This window comes from Pristiophorus japonicus, chromosome 8 (assembly GCF_044704955.1).
Source record: "Pristiophorus japonicus isolate sPriJap1 chromosome 8, sPriJap1.hap1, whole genome shotgun sequence".
NCBI lineage: Eukaryota > Metazoa > Chordata > Chondrichthyes > Pristiophoridae > Pristiophorus > Pristiophorus japonicus.
In genome coordinates, this window is record NC_091984.1 from 99,248,513 (window position 1) to 99,270,190 (window position 21,678).

Genomic DNA, 21,678 nt, shown 5'->3' on the forward strand with positions numbered 1-21,678 from the left:
TGTTACACCCTCCGCAAGTACAAGGAGAAGCATTCTTACCTCGACTTGCTTGACACCACCTGCCTTCGGAGACTGCGCTTCCACAAAGAGGTTATCACTGAGGTATGCAAGCTGATAAGGGCAGATCTGCAGCCTGCCAGCACCATCAGAACTGCACTGTCCGTCAAGGTCAAAGTAACCGCAGCATTGTCGTTCTATGCCTCGGGTTCTTTTCAGGCAACAGCTGGCAACATTTGCGGACTTTCTCAGCATGCCACACATTGTTGCATTAGACAGGTCACTGAAGCCCTGTACACACGCAGGAGGGATTTGATCAGCTTCCCTATGACCAGGGAGGCACAGAGTGAGAGAGCTCTAGGTTTCTCCAGAATTGCAAATTTCCCAAGGTGCAGGGAGCAATAGACTGTACACACATCGTGATGCGGGCACCTTTTCAGGAACCGCAGGGGATTCCACTCCCTGAATGTCCAGCAGATTGTTGACCACCAGCAAATTTCCGGGCAGCATCCATGATGCGCACATCCTGCGTGAGAGCACTGTATCTGACTTGTTGAACAATGAGCCACAAGGTCAATGTTGGATGCTTGGGGACAAAGGATTTGGCCTCGCCACCTGGCTGATGACCCCCCTGCATGACACCCACACCGAGGCCGAGAGGCGATACAACGAGAGCCACAGAGTCACTCGCAATATCATTGAGAAACCATTGGAATGCTGAAGCAGTGCTTCAGATGCCTGGACCACTCAGGAGGCAAGCTCCAATACCACCCTGAACAGGTAGCTCAATTCGTGGTGGTCTGCTCCATGCTAAACAATTTGGCTATCAGGAGGGGACAAGAATTGCCTGATGAGCCTGACAGTCCACCTCACCAGAGAGAGGACGAGGAGGACAAGGAGGCGGACGCTGACATCGGGCCAGACATTCAGGCTGATGCTGAAGCCATGCCCCCGCCCCCCTGTAGGCTGCATGAAAGGGTCCATGGTGACATGATAGCTGCAAGAACCTTGCGTCAGGAGCTCATCAATGATCGCTTTGCCTGAACGAACATTGGTGCTATTTACAAGGCTGACACATTGCTGGGTGTGCAGGTCATACATCAATGGTGGGCATCACCTTGCTGACAGTTAAAGTTTAAGTTGATTGGTTAAGTGTGATTATACCCTTTGATGTTAAGGAATCACTGGCGTGTAATGGTGCAGCTATCTGAGCCAATGTGCTGCAAGATTTTGTTAAATAAAAAATATTTAAACCCAACATTAGTCTGAAATCATCAGTATTTCTGAACAAACCAACCCTCCCCACCGCCCCGCCCCCGCTTCTCCTCCCCACCTCTAACCCTTCCCCTTCCCTTCCTAACTCCAAGCCGCTTGGCCGACGAGGTCCTCAGGCGATGCTTCTTTGGGGGGCGGGGGGGGGGGCGGTGACGGCCGAAGCGCTGCTTGGACGGATACGGGAGAGGACAGTCTCGAGGTGGGAGCGTGCTCCAAGTCATGAGTAAGATGTTGCTGCTGGCTGTCATGTGTGGTTGGCAATGGGGTTGCGGCACCTTAGGGTGCAGTGCGGCGCTTTGGGACCACTGGGAGCCCTCTGCCACCAGTGTTCCTGGCTACCGGCTCCAGGGCCTCCTCCATCCCTTCCATGTTATATCTTATTTTGTTTGACAAAAACTATGTTCTTGGTGCTTAGTGGGTTTTTTGCTGCTGGTGAATCTCCGTCGTTCCGCCCATAACAGCCAAACAAGCACACACCAAAGCCACACACTCTTTCAGTGCCTCTGAGCTCCCTCTCTCTCTGTCTCCTCTTCTACGCATGTCATGGTGACCCTTGACCTCCAGAATCGCAGGAATGGAGCATTGCCATGCCGTTGCAAAGGACGGCCACACTTTACGGCAGAAGGTCAGAAAAATTTAACGCTACTGCCCATTTGAAATCACTCGCGGTAACGCCCATTTTCAAAAATGTAAACTAAGTGTTTTGAGAATGGGCGAGAAGCCGGCAATCCGAAAACTCTTTTTTCATGCCCACACCGGAAATAACGCCCATTTGTGGGCGCTAAGCACAAAAGTGGAAAATCTAGCCCATAGCCTCAGAATAAGGGCCGCTCATTTAAAACTGAGATGAAGAGGAATTTCTTTCTTCAGAGGGTTGTAGATCTATGGAATTTTCTGCCCCAGAGAGCTGTGGAGGCTGGGTCATTGAATATATTTAAGGCGGAGATAGACAGATGTTTGAGCGATAAGGGAATAAAGGGTTTTGGGGGGCGGGCAGGAAAGTGGAGCTGAGTCCATGATCAGATCAGCCGTGATCTTAATAAATGGCGGAGCAGGCTCAAGGGGCCAGGTGGCCTACTCCTGCTCCTATTTTTAATATTCTTATGTTCTTATGTAATTCCCCTTTCAACATTATTCCCCCACCTTACCTTCCCTCTGTTATTGACCAGCGCAGCTTCCTCTTGGCCACAATGCTGAAATAAAAGCCACCACAAAGCAAACTTTCCAATCCAACTATATCCATTTATGCAACCAATTTGACATGAAGAAATCAACAAATCACCCTTGTGCATTCCCTTAGTGACTGTCATGTGTGTACCTTTGCCTATCCTAGTGATGTCATGCAGTGCTACCCCAGTTGCTGCAGCATGGCTGGTGGAAGGCTGCTGACTTTCAGTGGGAGACACTGCAGATGGACAAGTGATGGTGTTGGTGCTGCTGCTGCTGCCCCTCCTCCTCCTTCTTCTTCTTCACTCTCTCTTCTTGGTCACCCACTGGCTGGACAGGCTGCATTTCTTGGATTTCTGAAATGAGGAAGGCACAAGGGTAGAGTTGTGGTGAGGGGAGGGCAGGAAAGCAAGAGCTGCCTGCTTACACCATGTGCTCCTTATAAATCAGAAGATATTGTGGGATGAGGAGGAAGTGGGCTGTGAGAAGGAGGATAACGTATGAGGATACAAGCACCTTGTATCCTTTCAGTCCCGCCGCTGGCCAAGGGCTCAGCCATGCCCCTACCAAGAGTGTCCTCCATGGGGGTGAGGTAAAGCTAGGAGTGTGAGGTATATCTTGTGTTTGGTAGAGATTGTTAGTAGGTGAGGGATGAGGCGGAGGGATTGTGCAATGAGCAGTGTGTGAGGCTAGTGGTGCAGTTGGTAGGAGACGGCTTTTGAAGATGCATTCACTGACCTTGGCCACTGGTCTGAGGTCATGAAACTTCTTTGGGCACTGGAGCCAGGAGGTGGGATCGACACTGCTGGCAGTGATAGCCTCAATGATCTGGTCCCACATCATTCTTTTTGGTGGTCTTCTGGCCCCTGTGGGTAGAAGACCACTCTTGCAGTGTTGACCCCCTGCACAAAACTGGAGAGCTATGTGCAAGACCCTGGGTGCCCCTTCCCGGGCTTGTTGAGCCATTTGTGTTAGTGCTGAAGCACTTTTACCATTTTTTATGTATAGAAGGCAGTTCAGCTTTAAGGGCTAAAAACTGCCTATTTTTGCATGATATTTATTTTTTCCATTTTAGAAGGCAGTTCCCCTTTAAAGGACCGAACTGCTTTCTAAAATGATAGGCTAGCTTTAAGAGAGCGCTGTCTTGATTCAGAGGCACTTGAGGCCATGCTACATTGGGACTCCTAAACATAGAAACATAGAAACATAGAAAATAGGTGCAGGAGTCAGCCATTCGGCCCTTCGAGCCTGCACCGCCATTCAATAAGATCATGGCTGATTCCTGCTGAGACTGCCGCCCAAAACAGCGCGTTACACAGTCGGGGGCCAAAATTGGCTTGTGGTGCGCCTCCCGTTAGCGCCTCCAGTGCCGCTAACATGGCGCAAAAGTGTTTTCGCCCAGCGGGGGGAGGTGGGTGTGCTACCAGCTCCCGTGAAATTGTGCAGAAGTTAGTGAAGACATGAAACCAGTCGCACTGCACCCATGCTGGCAGAGCCCCAGGCCGCCGCACCTCCGCCGATGACATCATCACCATGCAAGATGTCCCCTTTTTGCCCCACTGCAGCCCGTTTTCGCAACACGGCAGGAATTGGCAGCACCCTGTGAAGCTGCCACCGGCGATGTCAGCGCCAGCCTCGCAGGTCGCGAACCGGGTTGCACTCCGCTCATGGGGCAAAAATTAAAAGGGAGGTGCGTGCCTTTTTTTTTGCAGACATACCTGTCGGGTTTTCCCCTGCTGATTTTGCGGGGTCCGTGCCACAATCGTGCAGCCCGGCACCCGCATCCCTGGTGGCCTACTGGAGGTCCATCAAGAGCCAAGCAGAGCTTGCAACGTCCTTCCCCTTTAATGGAAGGGGAGGACCCATGGAACGCATCAGCACTATGCGGAGAGGCCATGTAGTGCTCTGTGTTGTGGCCGCTTAGCGCCCCTGAGCCCGCCCCGAGAGGAAGTGGAACATCTGATATTGCGCTCCACTTCCTCTCAGGGGTGGTGACCCCAATTTAGGTTGCGGGGTGGGACGTCTGCGCTGGTTACCGCCCCCTAGCAGGCGCTCCAAAATGTTTTTGCGTTTTTGCGTTGCGCTAATTTAAATCAGCGGGCAGCATCAAAATACCGGTGCTGCCTGTGCTCTTTTTGTGGGCGGCCGTTTCCTGGCCTAATCGATTTTCTAGGCTACGAACTATTAAAAATTATGAGATTTGGTACAGAAATCATGAGTTGCTTTACTTTTAATTATAAACCAATTTAGATTGACAGTTTGTTTATAAACCTCATTAGTGGCATATATGGGGCCCTATTTTCGGCACCATTCTGCACGGTTTATTTAGAGCAGACCTAAATCAGCAAGTTTCGCCAAGGTTTCTGCGCCATCCTAAACTACTTACGGACGATTTTTTTAGCTCCCGACTTTTTGACATCACTGGGGGTGCCGGCTGCTGACAGCGCGATTTCTGGAGTTTTTTCAAAAACGGCTCACTGCACCATTCTGAAAAACCATACCTGCACTTAAGAAAATCGGGGCAGAGAAGATGTCATTGATTTAGTGGAGCTGAGTTAGGTTTTGGAGGGAGGGATGTCTTTTGCAAAGCGATAGGAACAGCACTGGCCATTCAGCCCGGGATAGCAGCGGCACCAGGGCTCTACAAAAAAATGGTAACCTAATGTGCGATTGTGGGTGGAATGACTTTCATTTTAATCAGCCTGTTTCATCTAAAATTAAAGAAATAAATATTGCAGGGTACGATAGTTTGTCACTACAATCTTCTAATAAATAGAAGTGAAGAGATCTTGGCAATGGTATGTATAATATGTACCTGCATCTGTCTTACACCAGAACATAAGAAATAGGAGCAGGAGTAGGCCACACAGCCCCTTGAGCCTGCTCCGCCATTTAATACGATCATGGCTGATCCGATCATGGACTCAGGTCCACTTCCCTACCTGCTCCCCATAACCCCGTATTCCCTTTTGCTGCATCTTGTATGTTTCACTTTGCAGCCTCAGCCCTTTGGTGCATCCCTCATTGCCCTGGCAACATCAGTTTTTCACCACAGACCTTAAGCTCCACCCACAGAGATTAAGGACAATCTGTGCCGCTCCATAATGAAAGTTTATTCCGGCAAAACCTGCAAAATTTTTTTGGGCGCAGTCGGCCACTAAAAAATCGGACATACCTCTACAACTGCACCAAAAATCAGCCATGTGGAAAATTAGTCCCTTAATCTCTGACAGGTCACAGCTCTTTACAAAAACTATATTACTGCATCTGAAAATGTGTTCGGTCCCTGGTCTATGCTGAGTTGCCAGATCTGTACTAGGGTGGCAACAGCAGTGCTGCAATTGGTCTCGTAGAACCTGTTTCATCTTATCTCAACACCCAACCGCAACATGGGTTACAGTCTTGCTGCAGGCACAGAGGCTGGCAAGTCTTTTTCTTTCCACTCCTCTCCTCCCCACCTTCCCCCCCCCCCACCCCCCCCTGCCCCCCGAAGACGCGCGCACTCTCCAATAAATACAACCCCCTCCCCATCTCAATCACCAGTTTAATGAGGAACAAAATCTTTGATTGTAAATGATTTGTCAAGTTAATTACATCTGTGACAAATTGTTTCATTGAGGTGTTTAACAGGGGAGCAGATGTTAAGTTTTATAAACTGTAACCTTTCTGCATGCATCCCAGTGGATGGCTTATTTTACATAATTGTATCTTACAACAGTCTATCTGCATGTTTTTGCACATTGTTTCCTGTTGGTATGCCACTAGTTTTCCTGTTCCATTCACTAAACATAGCGATGATACGTTGGGTTTGGATTTCATTACCAGTTAGTTGCATTTTGTCCTTCTTGAACACAATCAAAACATTTCCATTCATTGGTTAAGAGAAGTAGTGGCAGGGATAGTGGATGCAGTGGTTGTAATTTACCAAAATTCCCTGGATTATGGGGAGGTGCCAACAGATTGGAAAACTGCAAATGTAACGCCCCTATTTAAAAAAGGAGGCAGACAAAAAGCAGGAAACTATAGACCAGTTAGTCTAACATAGAAACATAGAAACATAGAAAATAGGTGCTGGAATAGGCCATTCGGCCCTTCGAGCCTGCACCATCATTCAATGAGATCATGACTGATCATTCACCTCAGTACCCCTTTCCTGCTTTTTCTCCATACCCCTTGATCCCTTTAGCCATAAGGGCCATTTCTAACTCCCTCTTGAATATATCCAGTGAACTGGCATCAACAACTCTCTGCGGTAGAAAATTCCACAGGTTAACAACTCTCTGAGTGAAGAAGTTTCTCCTCATCTCAGTCCTAAATGGCTTACCCCTTATCCTAAGACTGTGTCCCCTGGTTCTGGACTTCCCCAACATCGGGAATATTCTTCCTGCATCTAACCTGTCCAGTCCCGTCAGAATTTTATATGTTTCTATGAGATCCCCTCTCATCCTTCTAAACTCCAGTGAATACAGGCCCAGTCGATCCAGTCTTTCCTCATATGTCAGTCCTGCCATCCCGGGAATCAGTCTGGTGAACCTTCGCTGCACTCCCTCAATAGCAAGAATGTCCTTCCTCAGATTAGGAGACCAAAACTGAACACAATATTCCAGGTGAGGCCTCACCAAGTACAACTGCAGTAAGACCTCCCTGCTCCTATACTCAAATCCCCCAGCTATGAAGGCCAACATACCATTTGCCTTCTTCAACGTCTGCTGTACCTGCATGCCAACTTTCAATGATTGATGTATCATGACACCCAGGTCTCATTGCACCTCCCCTTTTCCTAATCTGCCACCATTTAGATAATATTCTGCCTTCTGTTTTTGCCACCGAAGTGGATAACCTCACATTTATCCACATTATACTGCATCTGTCAAGCATTTGCCCACTCACCTAATCTGTCCAAGTCACCCTGCAGCCTTTTAGCATCCTCCTCACAGCTCACACCTCCACCCAGTTTAGAGTCATCTGCAAATTTGAAGATATTACACTCAATTCCTTCATCCAAATCATTAATGTATATTGTAAAGAGCTGGGGTCCCAGCACTGAGCCCTGCGGCACCCCAAACCCCCTGCCATTCTGAAAAGGACCCGTTTATCCAGACTCTCTGCTTCCTGTCTGCCAACCAGTTCTCTATCCACGTCAGTATATTACCCCCAATACCATGTGCTTTGATTTTTCACACCAGTCTCTTGTGTGGGACCTTGTCAAAAGCCTTTTGAAAGTCCAAATACACCACATCCTCTGCTTCTCCCTTGTCCACTCTACTAGTTACATCCTCAAAAAATTCCAGAAGATTTCTCAAGCATGATTTCCCTTTCATAAATCCATGCTGACTTGGACCGATTCTGTCACTGCTTTCCAAATGCGCTGCTATTTCATCTTTAATAATTGATTCCAACATTTTCCCCACTACTGATGTCAGGCTAACCAGTCTATAATTACCCACTTTCTCTCTCCCTCCTTTTTAAAAAAGTGGTGTTACATTAGCTACCCTCCAGTCCATAGGAACTGATCCAGAGTCGATAGTTTGTTGGAAAATGATCACCAATGCATCCACTATTTCTAGGGCCACTTCCTTAAGTACTCTGAAATGCAGACTATCAGGCCCCGGGGATTTATCGGCCTTCAATCCCATCAATTTCCTCAACACAATTTCCCACCTAATAAGGATTTCCTTCAGTTCCTCCTTCTCACTAGACCCTCGGTCTCCTAGTATTTCTAGAAGGTTATTAGTGTCTTCCTTCGTGAAGACAGAACCAAAGTATTTGTTCAACTGGTCTGCCATTTCTTTGTTCCCCATTATAAATTCACCTGATTCTGACTGCAAGGAACCTACGTTTGTCTTCACTAATCTCTTTCTCTTCACATATCTATAGAAGCTTTTGCAGTCAGTTTTTATGTTCCCAGCAAGCTTCCTCTCATACTCTATTTTCCCTCCTAATTAAACCCTTTGTCCTCCTCTGCTGAATTCTAAATTTCTCCCAGTCCTCAGGTTTGCTGCTTTTTCTGGCCAATTTATATGCCTCTTCCTTGGATTTAACACTATCCTTACTTTCCCTTGTTGGCCACGGTTGAGCCACCTTCCCCGTTTTATTTTTACTCCAGACAGGGATGTACAATTGTTGAAGTTCATCCATGTGATCTTTAAATGTTTGCCATTGCCTATCCACCATCATTCGCCAGTCTATTCTAGCTAATTTTCATCTCATACCATCGAAGTTACCTTTCCTAACATCTGTGGTTGGGAAAATGTTGGAGTACATTATTAAAGTAGTAGCAGGACATTTGGAAAAGCATAATTCAATCAGGCAGAGTCAGCATGGATTTATGAAGGGGAAGTCATGTTTGACAAATATGCTGGAATTCTTTGAGGATGTAACAAACAGGGTGGATAAAGGGGAAACATTGGATGTGGTGTATTTGGTTACTGCACAAGATAAAAGTTCATGGGATTGGGGGTATTATTTTAGCATGGCTAGAGGATTGGCTAACGAACAGAAAACAGAGAGTCGGGATAAATGGTTCATTCTCGGGTTGGCAATCAGTAACTAGTGGGGTGCCGCAGGGATCGTTGCCTCAACTATTTACAATCTATATTAATGACTTGGATGAAGGGACTGAGTGTAACGTAGCCAAGTTTGCTGACAATACAAAGATGAGAGGAAAAGCAATGTGTGAGGAGGACACAAAAAATCTGCAAAAGGACATAGGCAGGCTAAGTGAGTGGACAAAAATTTGGCAGATCTCCCCCTCGAATTACGGTCATGGTACTCGTTTTGTGACTTGCGCTTGCCCTCAACTATGTTGGTCGGGACTGGGTGAATGAGGGACAATCGAGTTTTGAGTACCCGTTTCATTAGTAGCTCTGCGGGCGGGACCCCCGTGAGCGAGTGTGGTCGGGATCTTTAGGCCAGCAGGAGACGCGATAGGCGGCATTGTAGGGAGGGTCCTTGAATCCTGAGCATCCCTTGCTTAATGATTTGGACTGCACGTTCCACCTGGCCATTGGAGGCCGGCTTGAACGGTGCAGTCCTGTCATGGTTGGTGCCATTGCCCGACATAAACTCTCAGAATTCGTAGCTTGTGAAACATGGGCCATTATTACTAACCAGGATGTCCGGCAAGCCATGGGTTGCAAAGATCGCACGTAGGCTTTCCACGGTGGTGGATGACGTGCATGAATTCAGAATGATGCACTCGAGCCATTTCGAGTACGCATCTACCACAATAAGGAACATCTTTCCCATGAACGGGCCTGCGTAGTCAACATGAATGCGCGACCATGGTGCGCCAGGGCCACGGGCTGAGCGGGGCCTCCTTGGGGGCATTGCCCAGCTGGGCACACGTCGTGCACCTGTGAACACAGTGTTCCAGGTCTGAATCAATTCCAGGCCACCAAACGTGTGACCGGGCAATGGCCTTCATCAGCACAATGCCTGGGTGCTCGCTGTGGAGTTCTCTGATGAATGCCTCCTTGCCCTTCTGGGGCATAACTACTTGGCTGCCCCATAGTAGGCAGTTGGCTTGGATGGAGAGCTCATCCATCCGTCTGTGGAACGGTCTGACCTCCTCAGGGCATGCTCCGTGTGCGGGCGCCCAAACCCCAGTCAGGACACATTTCTTAATCAGGGATAGGAGGGGATCTCTGTTTATCCGGATTTTGATCTGGCGGGCTGTGATGGGGGAGCCTGCGCTGTCAAAGGCATCGACAGCCATGACCATCTCGGCGCTTTGCTCCGCTGCCCCCTCAGTGGTGGCCAGTGGAAGCCTGCTGAGCAAGTCAGCGCAATTTTCACTGCTGGGCCGGTGCCGGAGGGAGTAATCATAAGCAGCCAGAGTGAGAGCCCATCGCTATATGCGAGCTGATGCATTGGCATTGATAGCCTTGCTGTCTAACAACAGGGATGTTAATGGCTTGTGGTCCGTCTCTAATTCAAACTTCCTACCAAAGAGGTACTGATGCATTTTTTTTACACCATAGACACATGCAAGCGCTTCCTTCTCGACCATCCCATATCCCCGTTCTGCTTGAGAGCGACCTGGAGACATAAGCAACAGGTTGTAGTTGACCCTCAGCATTGCCCTGCTGCAACATGCACCCAACCCCATAGGACGATGCATCACATGTCAGAACCAATTTTTTTACAGGGGTCGTACAGGGTCAACAACTTGTTTGAACAAAGTAGGTTTCGTGCCCGATCAAAAGCCCGTTCCTGACAGTCCCCCCAAAACCAATCGCAACCCTTACACAGGAGCATGTGTAGCGGCTCCAACAACGTTCTCAAGTTCAGCAGAAAGTTCCCGAAATAGTTCAACAGTCCCAGGAATGAACGCAACTCCGATGTGTTGTAGGGCCTGGGTGCTCGTCGAATCGCCTCTGTTTTGGATTCGGTGGGCCGAATCCCATCTGCAGCAACCCTCCTGCCCAGAAACTCAACCTCAGGAGCTAAGAACACACATTTAAACTTCTTGAGTCGCAGGCCTACCCGGTCCAGTCAGTGTAGCACCTCCTCCAGGTTGTGGAGGTGTTCTTCGGTGTCTCGACCCGTGATGAGGATGTCGTCCTGGAATACGATCGTTCCAGGAATGGATTTAAGCAGGCTTTCCATGTTTCATTGAAAAATCGCGGCTGCTGATCGAATGTCAAACGGGCACCTATTATAAACTAACAGTCCCTTGTGCGTGGTGATGGTGGTCAGTAGTTTAGATTCTTCGGCCAGTTCCTGGGTCATATAGGCTGAAGTGAGGTCCAACTTGGTGAACAGCTTGCCACCTGCCAGCGTGGCGAAGAGATCCTCCGCTCTCGGGAGCAGATATTGATCTTGTAGGGCCACCCAATTGATGGTGGCCTTGTAGTCGCCACAGATCCTGACAGAGCCATCTGCTTTTAGGACAGGAACGATGGGGCTTGCCCAGTCGCTGAATTCAACAGGCGAGAAGATGCCCTCTCTCAACAACCGGTCCAACTCGCTTTCGATCTTTTCCCGCATCACATACGGTACCGCTCTGGCTTTGTGGTGCACTGGCCTGGCGTCCGGGGTGATGTGTATCACTACTTTAGTGCCTTTGAAAGTCCCGACGCATGGTTGGAATAGTGAATCGAATTGTTGTAGGACTTGTGAGCTCGAACTTCGCTCCACAGATGACATTGCGTGAACATCCCCCCCATTTCCAGTTCATCTCGGCTAACCAGCTCCTCCCCAACAGTGCGGGACCATTGCACGGGATAATCCAGAGCGGCAGCCGATTCACTAACCCATTGTGTGTGACAGCCAACATTGCACTGCCTAGCACTGGAATGATTTCTTTAGTGTAAGTCCGTAATTGTGTCTCAATTCGTGATAATTTGGGTCTACTGGCTTTAAGTGGCCATAGCTTCTCAAATTGCTGAACGCCATGAGTGACTGGCTGGCCCCAGTGTCCAGCTCCATGCGTATTGGGATACCATTTAATAAAACTCTCATCATTATTGGTGGCGTTTTGGTGTATGAACTGTGAATATTCGCCAGATGGACCCGCTGAACCTCAGCGTCCATCAATTTGCCCCAAAAGTCATCGTGCCTCAAAGAACCCTCTTCTGGTCCATCCGCCTCATATATTAGTCTGGTTGCAGACTTCTTGCACATTCGAGCTAAGTGGCCACTGAGATTGCAGTTCCTGCAGACAAATTGTTCAAATCTGCAAGATCTAGCTGAGTGTTTTCCACCACACCTCCAACATGAGTTAAAGTTTCCATTGTTGGGAACAAAGGGACTATGGCCAGGCATTCTGCGCTGACTGTCCCTTTGACTGCTCTTAAGTACCCTATTAATGGGTGTCAATGGCCCCATCCCGGGCCGCATTGTCCACTGTGATGGCGTGAATGTCCGTTCAGCCTGCCATTGTCTCTGTTGAAGTCCTACTCTGGGGTCTATTGCTGCCTGGGGTGTGTCGGACTGCAGCTGCCTGCCTGCGGGGCTCTGAGTCGCATTGATGATGTTGACTCCCTGATCCATCGCCGTGTTAGAGGCAGAATTGCGCGCGTATATTATTTTCGTCTCTTCCTCCCCCGCTATGAAAGTTTGAGCTATCAACGCCGCCGCTTCCAAGGTCAAATCCTTGATCTCAATTAATTTGTGGAAAATTCCTGCATGACCGATGCCCTCGATAAAGAAGTCCCTTAGCATCTCCCCCCTGCAGGTGTCTGTGAACTTACAGAGGCTGGCCAAACGGCGGAGATCCACTACGAAGTCCGGTATGCTCTGTCCTTCACGTCGGTGGGTGTAGAATCTGTGTCGGGCCATATGTATGCTACTCGCCATTTTGAGGTGCTCCCCGATCAATTTCCTCAGTTCTTCAAAGGTTTTGTCCGCCGGCTTTTCGGATGCTAATAAGTCCTTCATGAGCGCGTAAGTCTTTGATCCGCAGCTGGTCAAAAGATGAGCCCTTCGCTTGTCGGCCGCTGCATCCCCCAGCCATTCTTTTGTAACGAAGCTTTGCTGAAGCCTCTCGACAAAATCGTCCCAGTCTTCCCCAACACAGTACCGTTCTTCTGAGCTACCGGTGGCCATTCTCGTGGGTCGTGAATTCCCATTTCTCGTCGCCAATATAAAGTCCTTACTCTACAGTATGAAACCACACAAGGCACATTCTGGGGACTCTGTGACCTTAACTCTTTATTCACAGGACTCCAAAGACGATGACCCTGCGTGGGACCTCCCTTTTTATACCTGTGTGATCAGGTAAAGAGTGTCTTCCACAAGTTCACCCCTTGTGGTCAAGGTGTGCATCTAGGTTGAGTGTCTACAGTAATACAGTGGTGTTACATTGTGGTTACATACATGACATAAAGTGTCACTGTCCTTCGCAACGGCATGGCAATGCTCAATTCCCGCGATTCAGGAGGTCAAGGGTCATCATTATATGCGCAGAAGAGGAGACAGAGAGAGAGGGAGCTCAGAGGGACTGAAAGCGTGTGTGGCTGTAGTGTGGCTGCTTTGGGAGGAAGGAGGGAGATTCACCAGCAGCAAAAAGCCCACTAAGCACCAAGAACATAGTTGGCACCAAGTTTTTGTCCAACAAATAAGATATAACATGGAAGGAATGGTAAATTTCCCTGGAGCTGGTAGCCAGGAACACTGGTGGCAGAGGGGGTCGGAGTGGTTCCGGAGCGCGGCACTGCACCCCAAGGTGCTGCACCCTCATTGCCATCGACACATGAGAGCCAGGAGCAACATCTTGCTTCTGGCTCAGAGCACATTCCCACCTGAAGACCGTCCTCTCCAGTATAAGTCCAAGTAGCGGTTCAGCCGTCATCCAGCCTTCCCCGCCCAATGAAGCATCGCATGAGGAGCTCCTCGGCCAGGCGGCTTGGAGTCAAGAGGGGAAGGGGAAGGGGTAGAGGTGGGGAGGAGAAGCGGGAGGGCGGGGGAGGGAGAGTTGGTTTTTACAGAAACACTGATGATTTCAGACAAATGTTCGGTTTAAATGTTTTTTATTTAACAAAACCTTGTTGCATATTGGCTCAGATAGCTGCACCGTTACACGCTGGTGATTCCTTAACATCAAAGGGTATACTTACACTTAACTTCAATCAACTTAAACTTTAACTGTCACCAAGGTGCTGCTCACCATTGATGAATAACCAGCACACCCAACAGTGTGTCAGCTTTGTAAATACCAACGTTCTTTCAGGCAAAGCGCTTATTGATGAGCTCCTGACGTAAGGCTCTTGCAGCTATCATGCCACCCTTTCATGCGGTCTACAGGGGGGCGGGGGCATGGCTTCAGCATCAACCTGATTGTGTGGGCTGATGTCAGCGTCTGCCTCCTCATTCTCCTCTTCCTCTCTCTGGTGAGGTGGACTGTCAGACTCTTCAGGCAATTCTTGTCCGCTCCTAATAGCTAAGTTGTGCAGCATGGAGCACACCACCTGCTCAGGGTGGTATTGGAGCTCGTCTCCTGAGTGGTCCAGGCATCTAAAGTGCTGCTTAAGCACTCCAATGGTTTTCTCCACAATATTGGGAGTGGCTCTCATTGTATCGCCTCTCGGCTTTGGTGTGGGTGTCACACAGGGGGTTCATCAGCCAGATGGCGAGACCATATCCTTCGTCACCAACAATCCAGCATTGACCTTGTGGCTAATTGTTAAACAAGTCAGATACAGTGCTCTCACACAGGATGTGAGCATCATGGATGCTGCCTGGAAATTAAGCATTCACTGCCATTATAATTTGCTGGTGGTCGACAACGAGTTGGACATTCAGGGAGTGGAATCCCTTGTGGCTCCTGAAAACCTCTGCATCCTGAAAAGGTGCCCACATCGCGATGTGCGTACAGTCTATTCCTCCCTGCACCTTGGGGAAGTTTGCAATTCTGGAGAAACCTAGAGCCCTCTCACTCTATGCCTCCCTGGTCATAGGGAAGCTGAGCAAGTCCCTCCTGCGTGCGTACAGGGCTTCAGTGACCTGGCTAATGCAGCAATGTGTGGCATGCTGAGACAGGCCTCAAATGTCACCAGCTGAGGCCTGAAAAGAATCCGACACATAGAACGACAGTGCCGCGGTGACTTGGACCTCGACGGACAGTGCAGTACTGATGGTGCTGGCAGGCTGCAGATCTCCCCTTATCTGCTGGCATATCTCAGTGATAACCTCTTTGTGGAAGCGCAGTCTCCAAAGGCAGGTGGTGTCGGGCAAGTCGAGGTAAGACCGCTTGTCCCTGTACTTGCGGGCGGTTTAACGTCTGGTCCTCCTCATCAGTCTGGCACATCATATATTGGGCACAGAATGCTGTGGAGCATACCTTCGGCCATCTTGAGTCTGCAGCATGTAATTGGTCATCAAGAGAGGGTGAGAAAGGACAGGGCCCATTGCAATAGCTCTCTGTTTTCCACCAATTGGTCACAAAGAATGAATGTCCCGACAAAGACATCTATTGATTTCCAATCGGTCACAGTATGGTAAAGATGTTTATGCAGATGTTCACATCACCTCCAAAGACCTCCAGAAACATCCGAATTCCCCTGAGGTTGAAGGAGAGCAGCCTTTTAAATGATGCAACATGTAGAACATGGCGTCCATAATGCTGTGATGAGTTCCGGTTAGTTCCACTTTTTCTGGGTGGTTTTTTGAGCGAGCGATATTGTGGGCAATATGTGTGCAAGGTGATGAAAGTGACGCTGGGCGACTTCCTGGATGCTAGTTTCGGCAAATGTGATATTACGACAAAAAAAAGTAGGCGGTCGGTATTATTGAATCTCGGCGTTAATTCCGTGCAGAAACTAACGCTGGGCGATATTATGGGCGTTGATTTCGCCCATTCTGATGATTCCACCCAAAAAAAGTGGTTGGGCGGTATTATTTTTTCACGGCCTTACTCACATGGGGAAAGTAACGCTCTGCGATAAGTTTCCGAAAAATGCCCGTCAGTTTCAATTTTGGGGCTAAATGGGCAATATATGGGCATTATATGTCATTTCAGCGGTAAAATGGCCGTTAAGTAGGCGTTAAACATGCAAAAATAGTGGGAAAATCTAGTCCTCGGTCTTAGCGCTGCTTGAACTTGTACGTTTCTGACTGAAAGGAAGAGGTGCTACGAATGAGCCAAGATGACACATGGGTTTAAATTTTTCTGTTCGGTATTATTCAGGGCACTGAGTAACACACCGGCATCAAATTTTGGTTTGCATTAATTTATTAACAACTTTGTTAAAATAGGGCACTTGGGAATTTGATGCAATTTTTAAAAATGGATTAATGACTTAGTTAAAATAGCTCATACAGGAATTTGACCTGGATAAGTTAACCAATGTGCTAAAAATAGTGCACAGAGGAATGTCAGCCCAAGCTGAACACGTAGCACAAATCAGGTTTCAGTCAGCCAATTCCCAACAGTCAGCGTTTTACTAGCTATCTGTGAATTTACAGAATCATAAAGTTATAGATGAAAGGGAAAGTTATTTATACAATGCCATAATTTATGAAAATAGCTCTCACCTAAGGTAATGGGCTCAATTTTGCCCAAAGCCGTTTTTTGGCGAATTGCTAGAATTACACCCGTTTTTCTAGGCCACATCTGCTCCAAAAATAAATGTGCCAAGTTTCCCCGCTCTATTTTTTTTAATTGGCGCCGTGCAGCCTGTCCTCTGGCCTCGGAAGGTGGAGCCTAATGTCTGCACCGAAAAAACAATGCTCCTCCTTCTGCACATGTGTGGGGAAAAAAGGACGTTTTTGAGATGATTCCTATGGGTGCTCATGCGCAGTACAGCTCCCAGTCTGCAATCGGCCATTTTTAAAAAGCCAGTTGTGTGTCTGAGAACGGTGAGTGCTGTGTGAGAACGTTAATTATCATTGGAAAAATCGGAGCTGCAATACAAGATGCAGCACGTCGCAAGGACCAAGAATTTCTTCCAGGATGAAGTGGAGGCACTCGTTACTGTGATTAAGGGCAGATGGCAGGAGCTGGACACCAGCAGAGGTCACATAAAAGCTTCACCCAAAGAAATGAAGAAACGCTGGAACCAACTTGCAGAAGATTACTGTGCAATGGTGACCACCCCGAGGTCTGGAGGCCAGTGCAAAAAGAAGTGGCAGGACCTTGGTCAAATAGTTAGTGTAAGTAATATTTTCATTTTTCAATAGAATTGCAATTGTAAATGTGACCATCTGTATATGTCCCACCCAGCAGAAAGACACACTCTCTAAAAAGTTATGTTTTCATCTTTGCAAAGGAAAGTGGCACAGGACAAATGAGAAAGAACTTGAAGAGGAGGAGGCCTGGCAAATCTCCAGCCACTGACACCCTGGAAGAAAGGGTCGCTGCTTTGATGGGTCCTGCCTGGAGAAAAGCAACCACCACTGCACAAGCTGGGCCCACACTTGAGGGAGAGAGTAAGTCCTGCAAATTCCACAGTCTGGCTTTCCTAAATTTTAAGTACAGCATGGGCTAGACATGCTTCGGTTCCTGGGGATGGCTCCGTCAGCTACGCTTCGGTTGATGCAATGTGCTATCATTCATCGTGGTCCTTCAAATCAGCCTGCTGCCTGTGCTGTGTGTGCCTACTCATGCCACCCTGCCCCCTCCTCTGCAGCTAACCATTTGTCTGTTCTGTTATATTTTGCAGAAGTTGAGGCCAAGCCTGATGATGTCGAAGATTCAGACGAGGACGAGCCTGAAGAGGAGAACATCTTCCAATCCCACCTTCCAGACCAAGAGCAAGGAGGTGAAACATAGAAACATAGAAAATAGGTGCAGGAGTAGGCCATTCGGCCCTTCTAGCCTGCACCGCCATTCAATGAGTTCATGGCTGAACATGCAATTTCAGTACCCCATTCCTGCTTTCTCGCCATACCCCTTGATCCCCGAGTAGTAAGGACTTCATCTAACTCCTTTTTGAATACATTTAGTGAATTGGCCTCAACAACTTTCTGTGGTAAAGAATTCCACAGGTTCACCACTCTCTGGGTGAAGAAGTTTCTCATCATCTCGGTCCTAAATGGCTTACCCCTTATCCTTAGACTGTGACCCCTGGTTCTGGACTTCCCCAACATTGGGAACATTCTTCCTGCATCTAACCTGTCTAAACCCATCAGAATTTTAAACGTTTCTATGAGGTCCCCTCTCATTCTTCTGAACTCCAGTGAATACAAGCCCAGTTGATCCAGTTTTTCTTGATAGGTCAGTCCCGCCATCCCGGGAATCAGTCTGGTGAACCTTCGCTGCACTCCCTCAATAGCAAGAATGTCCTTCCTCAGGTTAGGAGACCAAAACTGTACACAATACTCCAGGTATGGCCTCACCAAGGCCCTGTACAACTGTAGCAACACCTCCCTGCCCCTGTATTCAAATCCCCTCTCTATGAAGGCCAACATGCCATTTGCTTTCTTAACCGCCTGCTGTACCTGCATGCCAACCTTCAATGACTGATGTACCATGACACCCAGGTCTCGTTGCACCTCCCCTTTTCCTAATCTGTCACCATTCAGATAATAGTCTGTCTCTCTGTTTTTACCACCAAAGTGGATAACCTCACATTTATCCACATTATACTTCATCTGCCATGCATTTGCCCATTCACCTAACCTATCCAAGTCGCTCTGCAGCCTCATAGCATCCTCCTCGCAGCTCACACTGCCACCTAACTTAGTGTCATCCGCAAATTTGGAGATACTACATTTAATCCCTCGTCTAAATCATTAATGTACAGTGTAAACAGCTGGGGCCCCAGCACAGAACCTTACGGTTCCCCACTAGTCACTGCCTGCCATTTTGAAAAGTACCCATTTACTGCTACTCTTTGCTTCCTGTCTGACAACCAGTTCTCAATCCATGTCAGCACACTACCCCCAATCCCATGTGCTTTAACTTTGCACATTAATCTCTTGTGTGGGACCTTGTCGAAAGCCTTCTGAAAGTCCAAATATCTCACATCAACTGAAGGGAAGGGGGAGGTGATGGATGAAGTCCCCACTGTTGTACTCACTTTGGAGGAGGTGCAGGTGCCACCCATTGAGGTGCTAGCCCCTTCCCTGAGTAATGGTTTGAGTGTTGTTGGGACATTCTCAGGGTAGTATTGCAAGTAGCCTCCGGAATGGTTCAGGCATTGGAAATGCTGTTTCAAGATGCCAATGGTCCTCTATTATGCTGTGCTTCGCAATGTGAGACATGTTGTATTCCCAGTCAGCTTCCGTCCGGGTTCACGCATAGGGGTGTCATGAGCCAGAGGCCATACCCTTTGTCTCCCAGTAGCCAGCTCGGCCCTTCTGACTACTGTTGAAACATGGCAGATATAACGCTCTCGCGTAGGATGAACGCATCATGGGTGCTCCCAGGGTATCTTGCATCAACTGATATGATGCGATGCATGTCATCACACACGAACTGCACATTAATGGAGTGGAAGCCTTTTCTGTTCCTGTACATCTCGGAATCCTCCAAAGGTGCTCACATGGCGATGTGGGTACAATCAATGCAGCCCTGTACCTTTAGGAAGCCAGCAATCCTGGAGAAGCCCACAGTCTGTCATGCATTGCCTGGACGGTCATAGGGAACTTTATGTAGTCATTCCTCTGGGCATATAGTGCAGCAGTCACCTGCCGAATGCAGACATGTGTTGCGTGTTTGAGAAATGGTGCACACATCCCCAGTTGTAGCTTGGAACGATTCAGATGCATAGAATGAAAGTGCAGCTGTAACCTTCACTTCAACTGACAAAGCAGTCCCCCTGATGCTTCTAGGTTGCAGATTTGCTTTTACTAACTCACAGATCTCAGTTACAACTTATTTGCAGAAACGCAGCCTTCTGACACAGTCTGCATCACTCAGGTGCAGGTACGAATGCCTGTCTCGATATACCCTATGGGCTCTGAGGTTCCTCATGCGATGATGTTGAATCAATTGTCTCCTCCGCAGCACCATCATGCAAAAGGCTTGCACAAGGTATGGCATTGTCAGTATTGCCCCCATGCTTAAATTTTATCTTTGCAAGAAGCTCAAAACGGCAGGCAGGCAGAACAAAGTTCTTTGCTCTCTCTGCCCACAAGGTCTGTATGGATCACACCCAGGTCTGAGCAGGCGCAGTGATCGGAAACCCCACCCCCACCCCACCCCCAACCCCCTGGGCTACATTTGATGCGTAGTGCAGGCTTCTGATGCCTTCCGTATGCGGTCCACAGCTCCCTCCACTGGGCTTCTTTTGAAGTCGAGCCCCGAGCCCCTGTGTCCTGGCGCAGGATCGATTTTGCCGGCCAACGCTCCGGTCCTCGAGCCCTGTTTGCAGACATCTGGTGGTGGCGTGTCAGTTGAAAAAAAATGAAAACTTACAGAATTCCATCAAACTTCCATTTACTGCTTTATAAAGTAAAAACATTTAATCTTTATTGTGCATATTTAAGTGTTCTTGACTCCCTCCAAAACTTTGTTGAAAAACAATGGTGTCTTTCTGTGCTGATTTTTCAATGCACGCTGGTTTTTCTTAACTCACCAGAAGGTTTTTCGGGAGTGGTCACATACACCGACCTAGGAGAAATTTTTGGGGGGCAAACTTACATAATTGACAAAAACTGCCGCAGACATCAGGTTACTCACCCTATGACGCAAAAAAAAACTAACCATAAAAATCGTAACTATCTGATTACGCTGGCGCACATTCTTGGGGAAACTTTAATTTTTAAACTTTCACCAAAAAAAGCAGCGCGCACCAAAAAAACGGTTCAAATCACTGGGGAAAATTGAGCCCATTGTACCACCACTCTTTATTGATATATTAATATCAGTTCTTAGTAGGAGCAACTATTTCTTTTAACAAAGCCGTTTCTCAAAATTGTCTCTACTGAAGGAATTATTCCTTTTTGAGATTCTTGCATTTTCACTGTTACTGACTATTGCATAGAATGATCAGCTTTTAAGAATGTATTTCCCTTCAAGCAAATGGAATCTGCACCAGCAAAGGGTTAGATATGTTAATATGTTTAGTCACTAAACCATTGGAGATTCAGCACAGACCAGATATGAGTGCCTTTACACAGTAAATCATCAGGGAAAAAAGACAGAGCAGGGATTGGCACTTTTACCCGCAGAGGGAGAATCACCAAAAAGGACAATTTCTGTTGAATTTCTGGGCCTCACTTTGTGGAGTGGGTTAGTGTTTAGTGAGGTTATTGATCCAGTGAAGTTTTGCACCTGTGGGCTGACAATTGGTCAGATTTTGTAACATTTTATTGTACTGTTCGCTTCTCGGCCTTTTGGCTAAGATCATGCGTAATTGACCTGACAGGGGAGTAACCACCATAACCCCAAGGTGGTTCTCCCTGGATCAGGAAGGTATATGCTTGCTTTTTTGGAAATAGGAGGTGGGTGGGGTGGCTTGACCCATCCACCTCCATGGCACGAACCTGGTATTGCAGTACTTCCAGGAACGGTGCAGTGGCTCTAGGCCTTTTGGCTAAGAGCATTGGCGCAGAGTGATCCTTGAATGGGCCCAAGGTGACCTCTGGCGTTTGTGATTTGACAAAGAATTGGAACGATTGGCTACGAATTTCAAAAAAAAAAAAATTATTGTACTGTTTGGGTACAAGTGTACTAAGTTCCAATTCTTGATCTGTCCAATACAAGGCACCTGGAGTAAGGAGAAAGGTCCTCTATTTACAACCAGGACATGTCTTTTCCAATCTCTGCCAGGCCAACATAACCCAAATTCCCTATGTGTCTAATCGCATGCACATTTGGCTGCTGCTCTGGACCTGAGCCAATTACATCGA

The 21,678-nt window shown here is 48.0% G+C and overlaps 1 pseudogene; it reads left to right on the forward strand.

The window, feature by feature from the left end:
* Nucleotides 1–21,146: 21,146 nt before the first annotated feature.
* Nucleotides 21,147–21,349, forward strand: LOC139269903 (U2 spliceosomal RNA; annotated as a pseudogene).
* The last annotated feature ends 329 nt before the right edge of the window (nucleotides 21,350–21,678 follow it).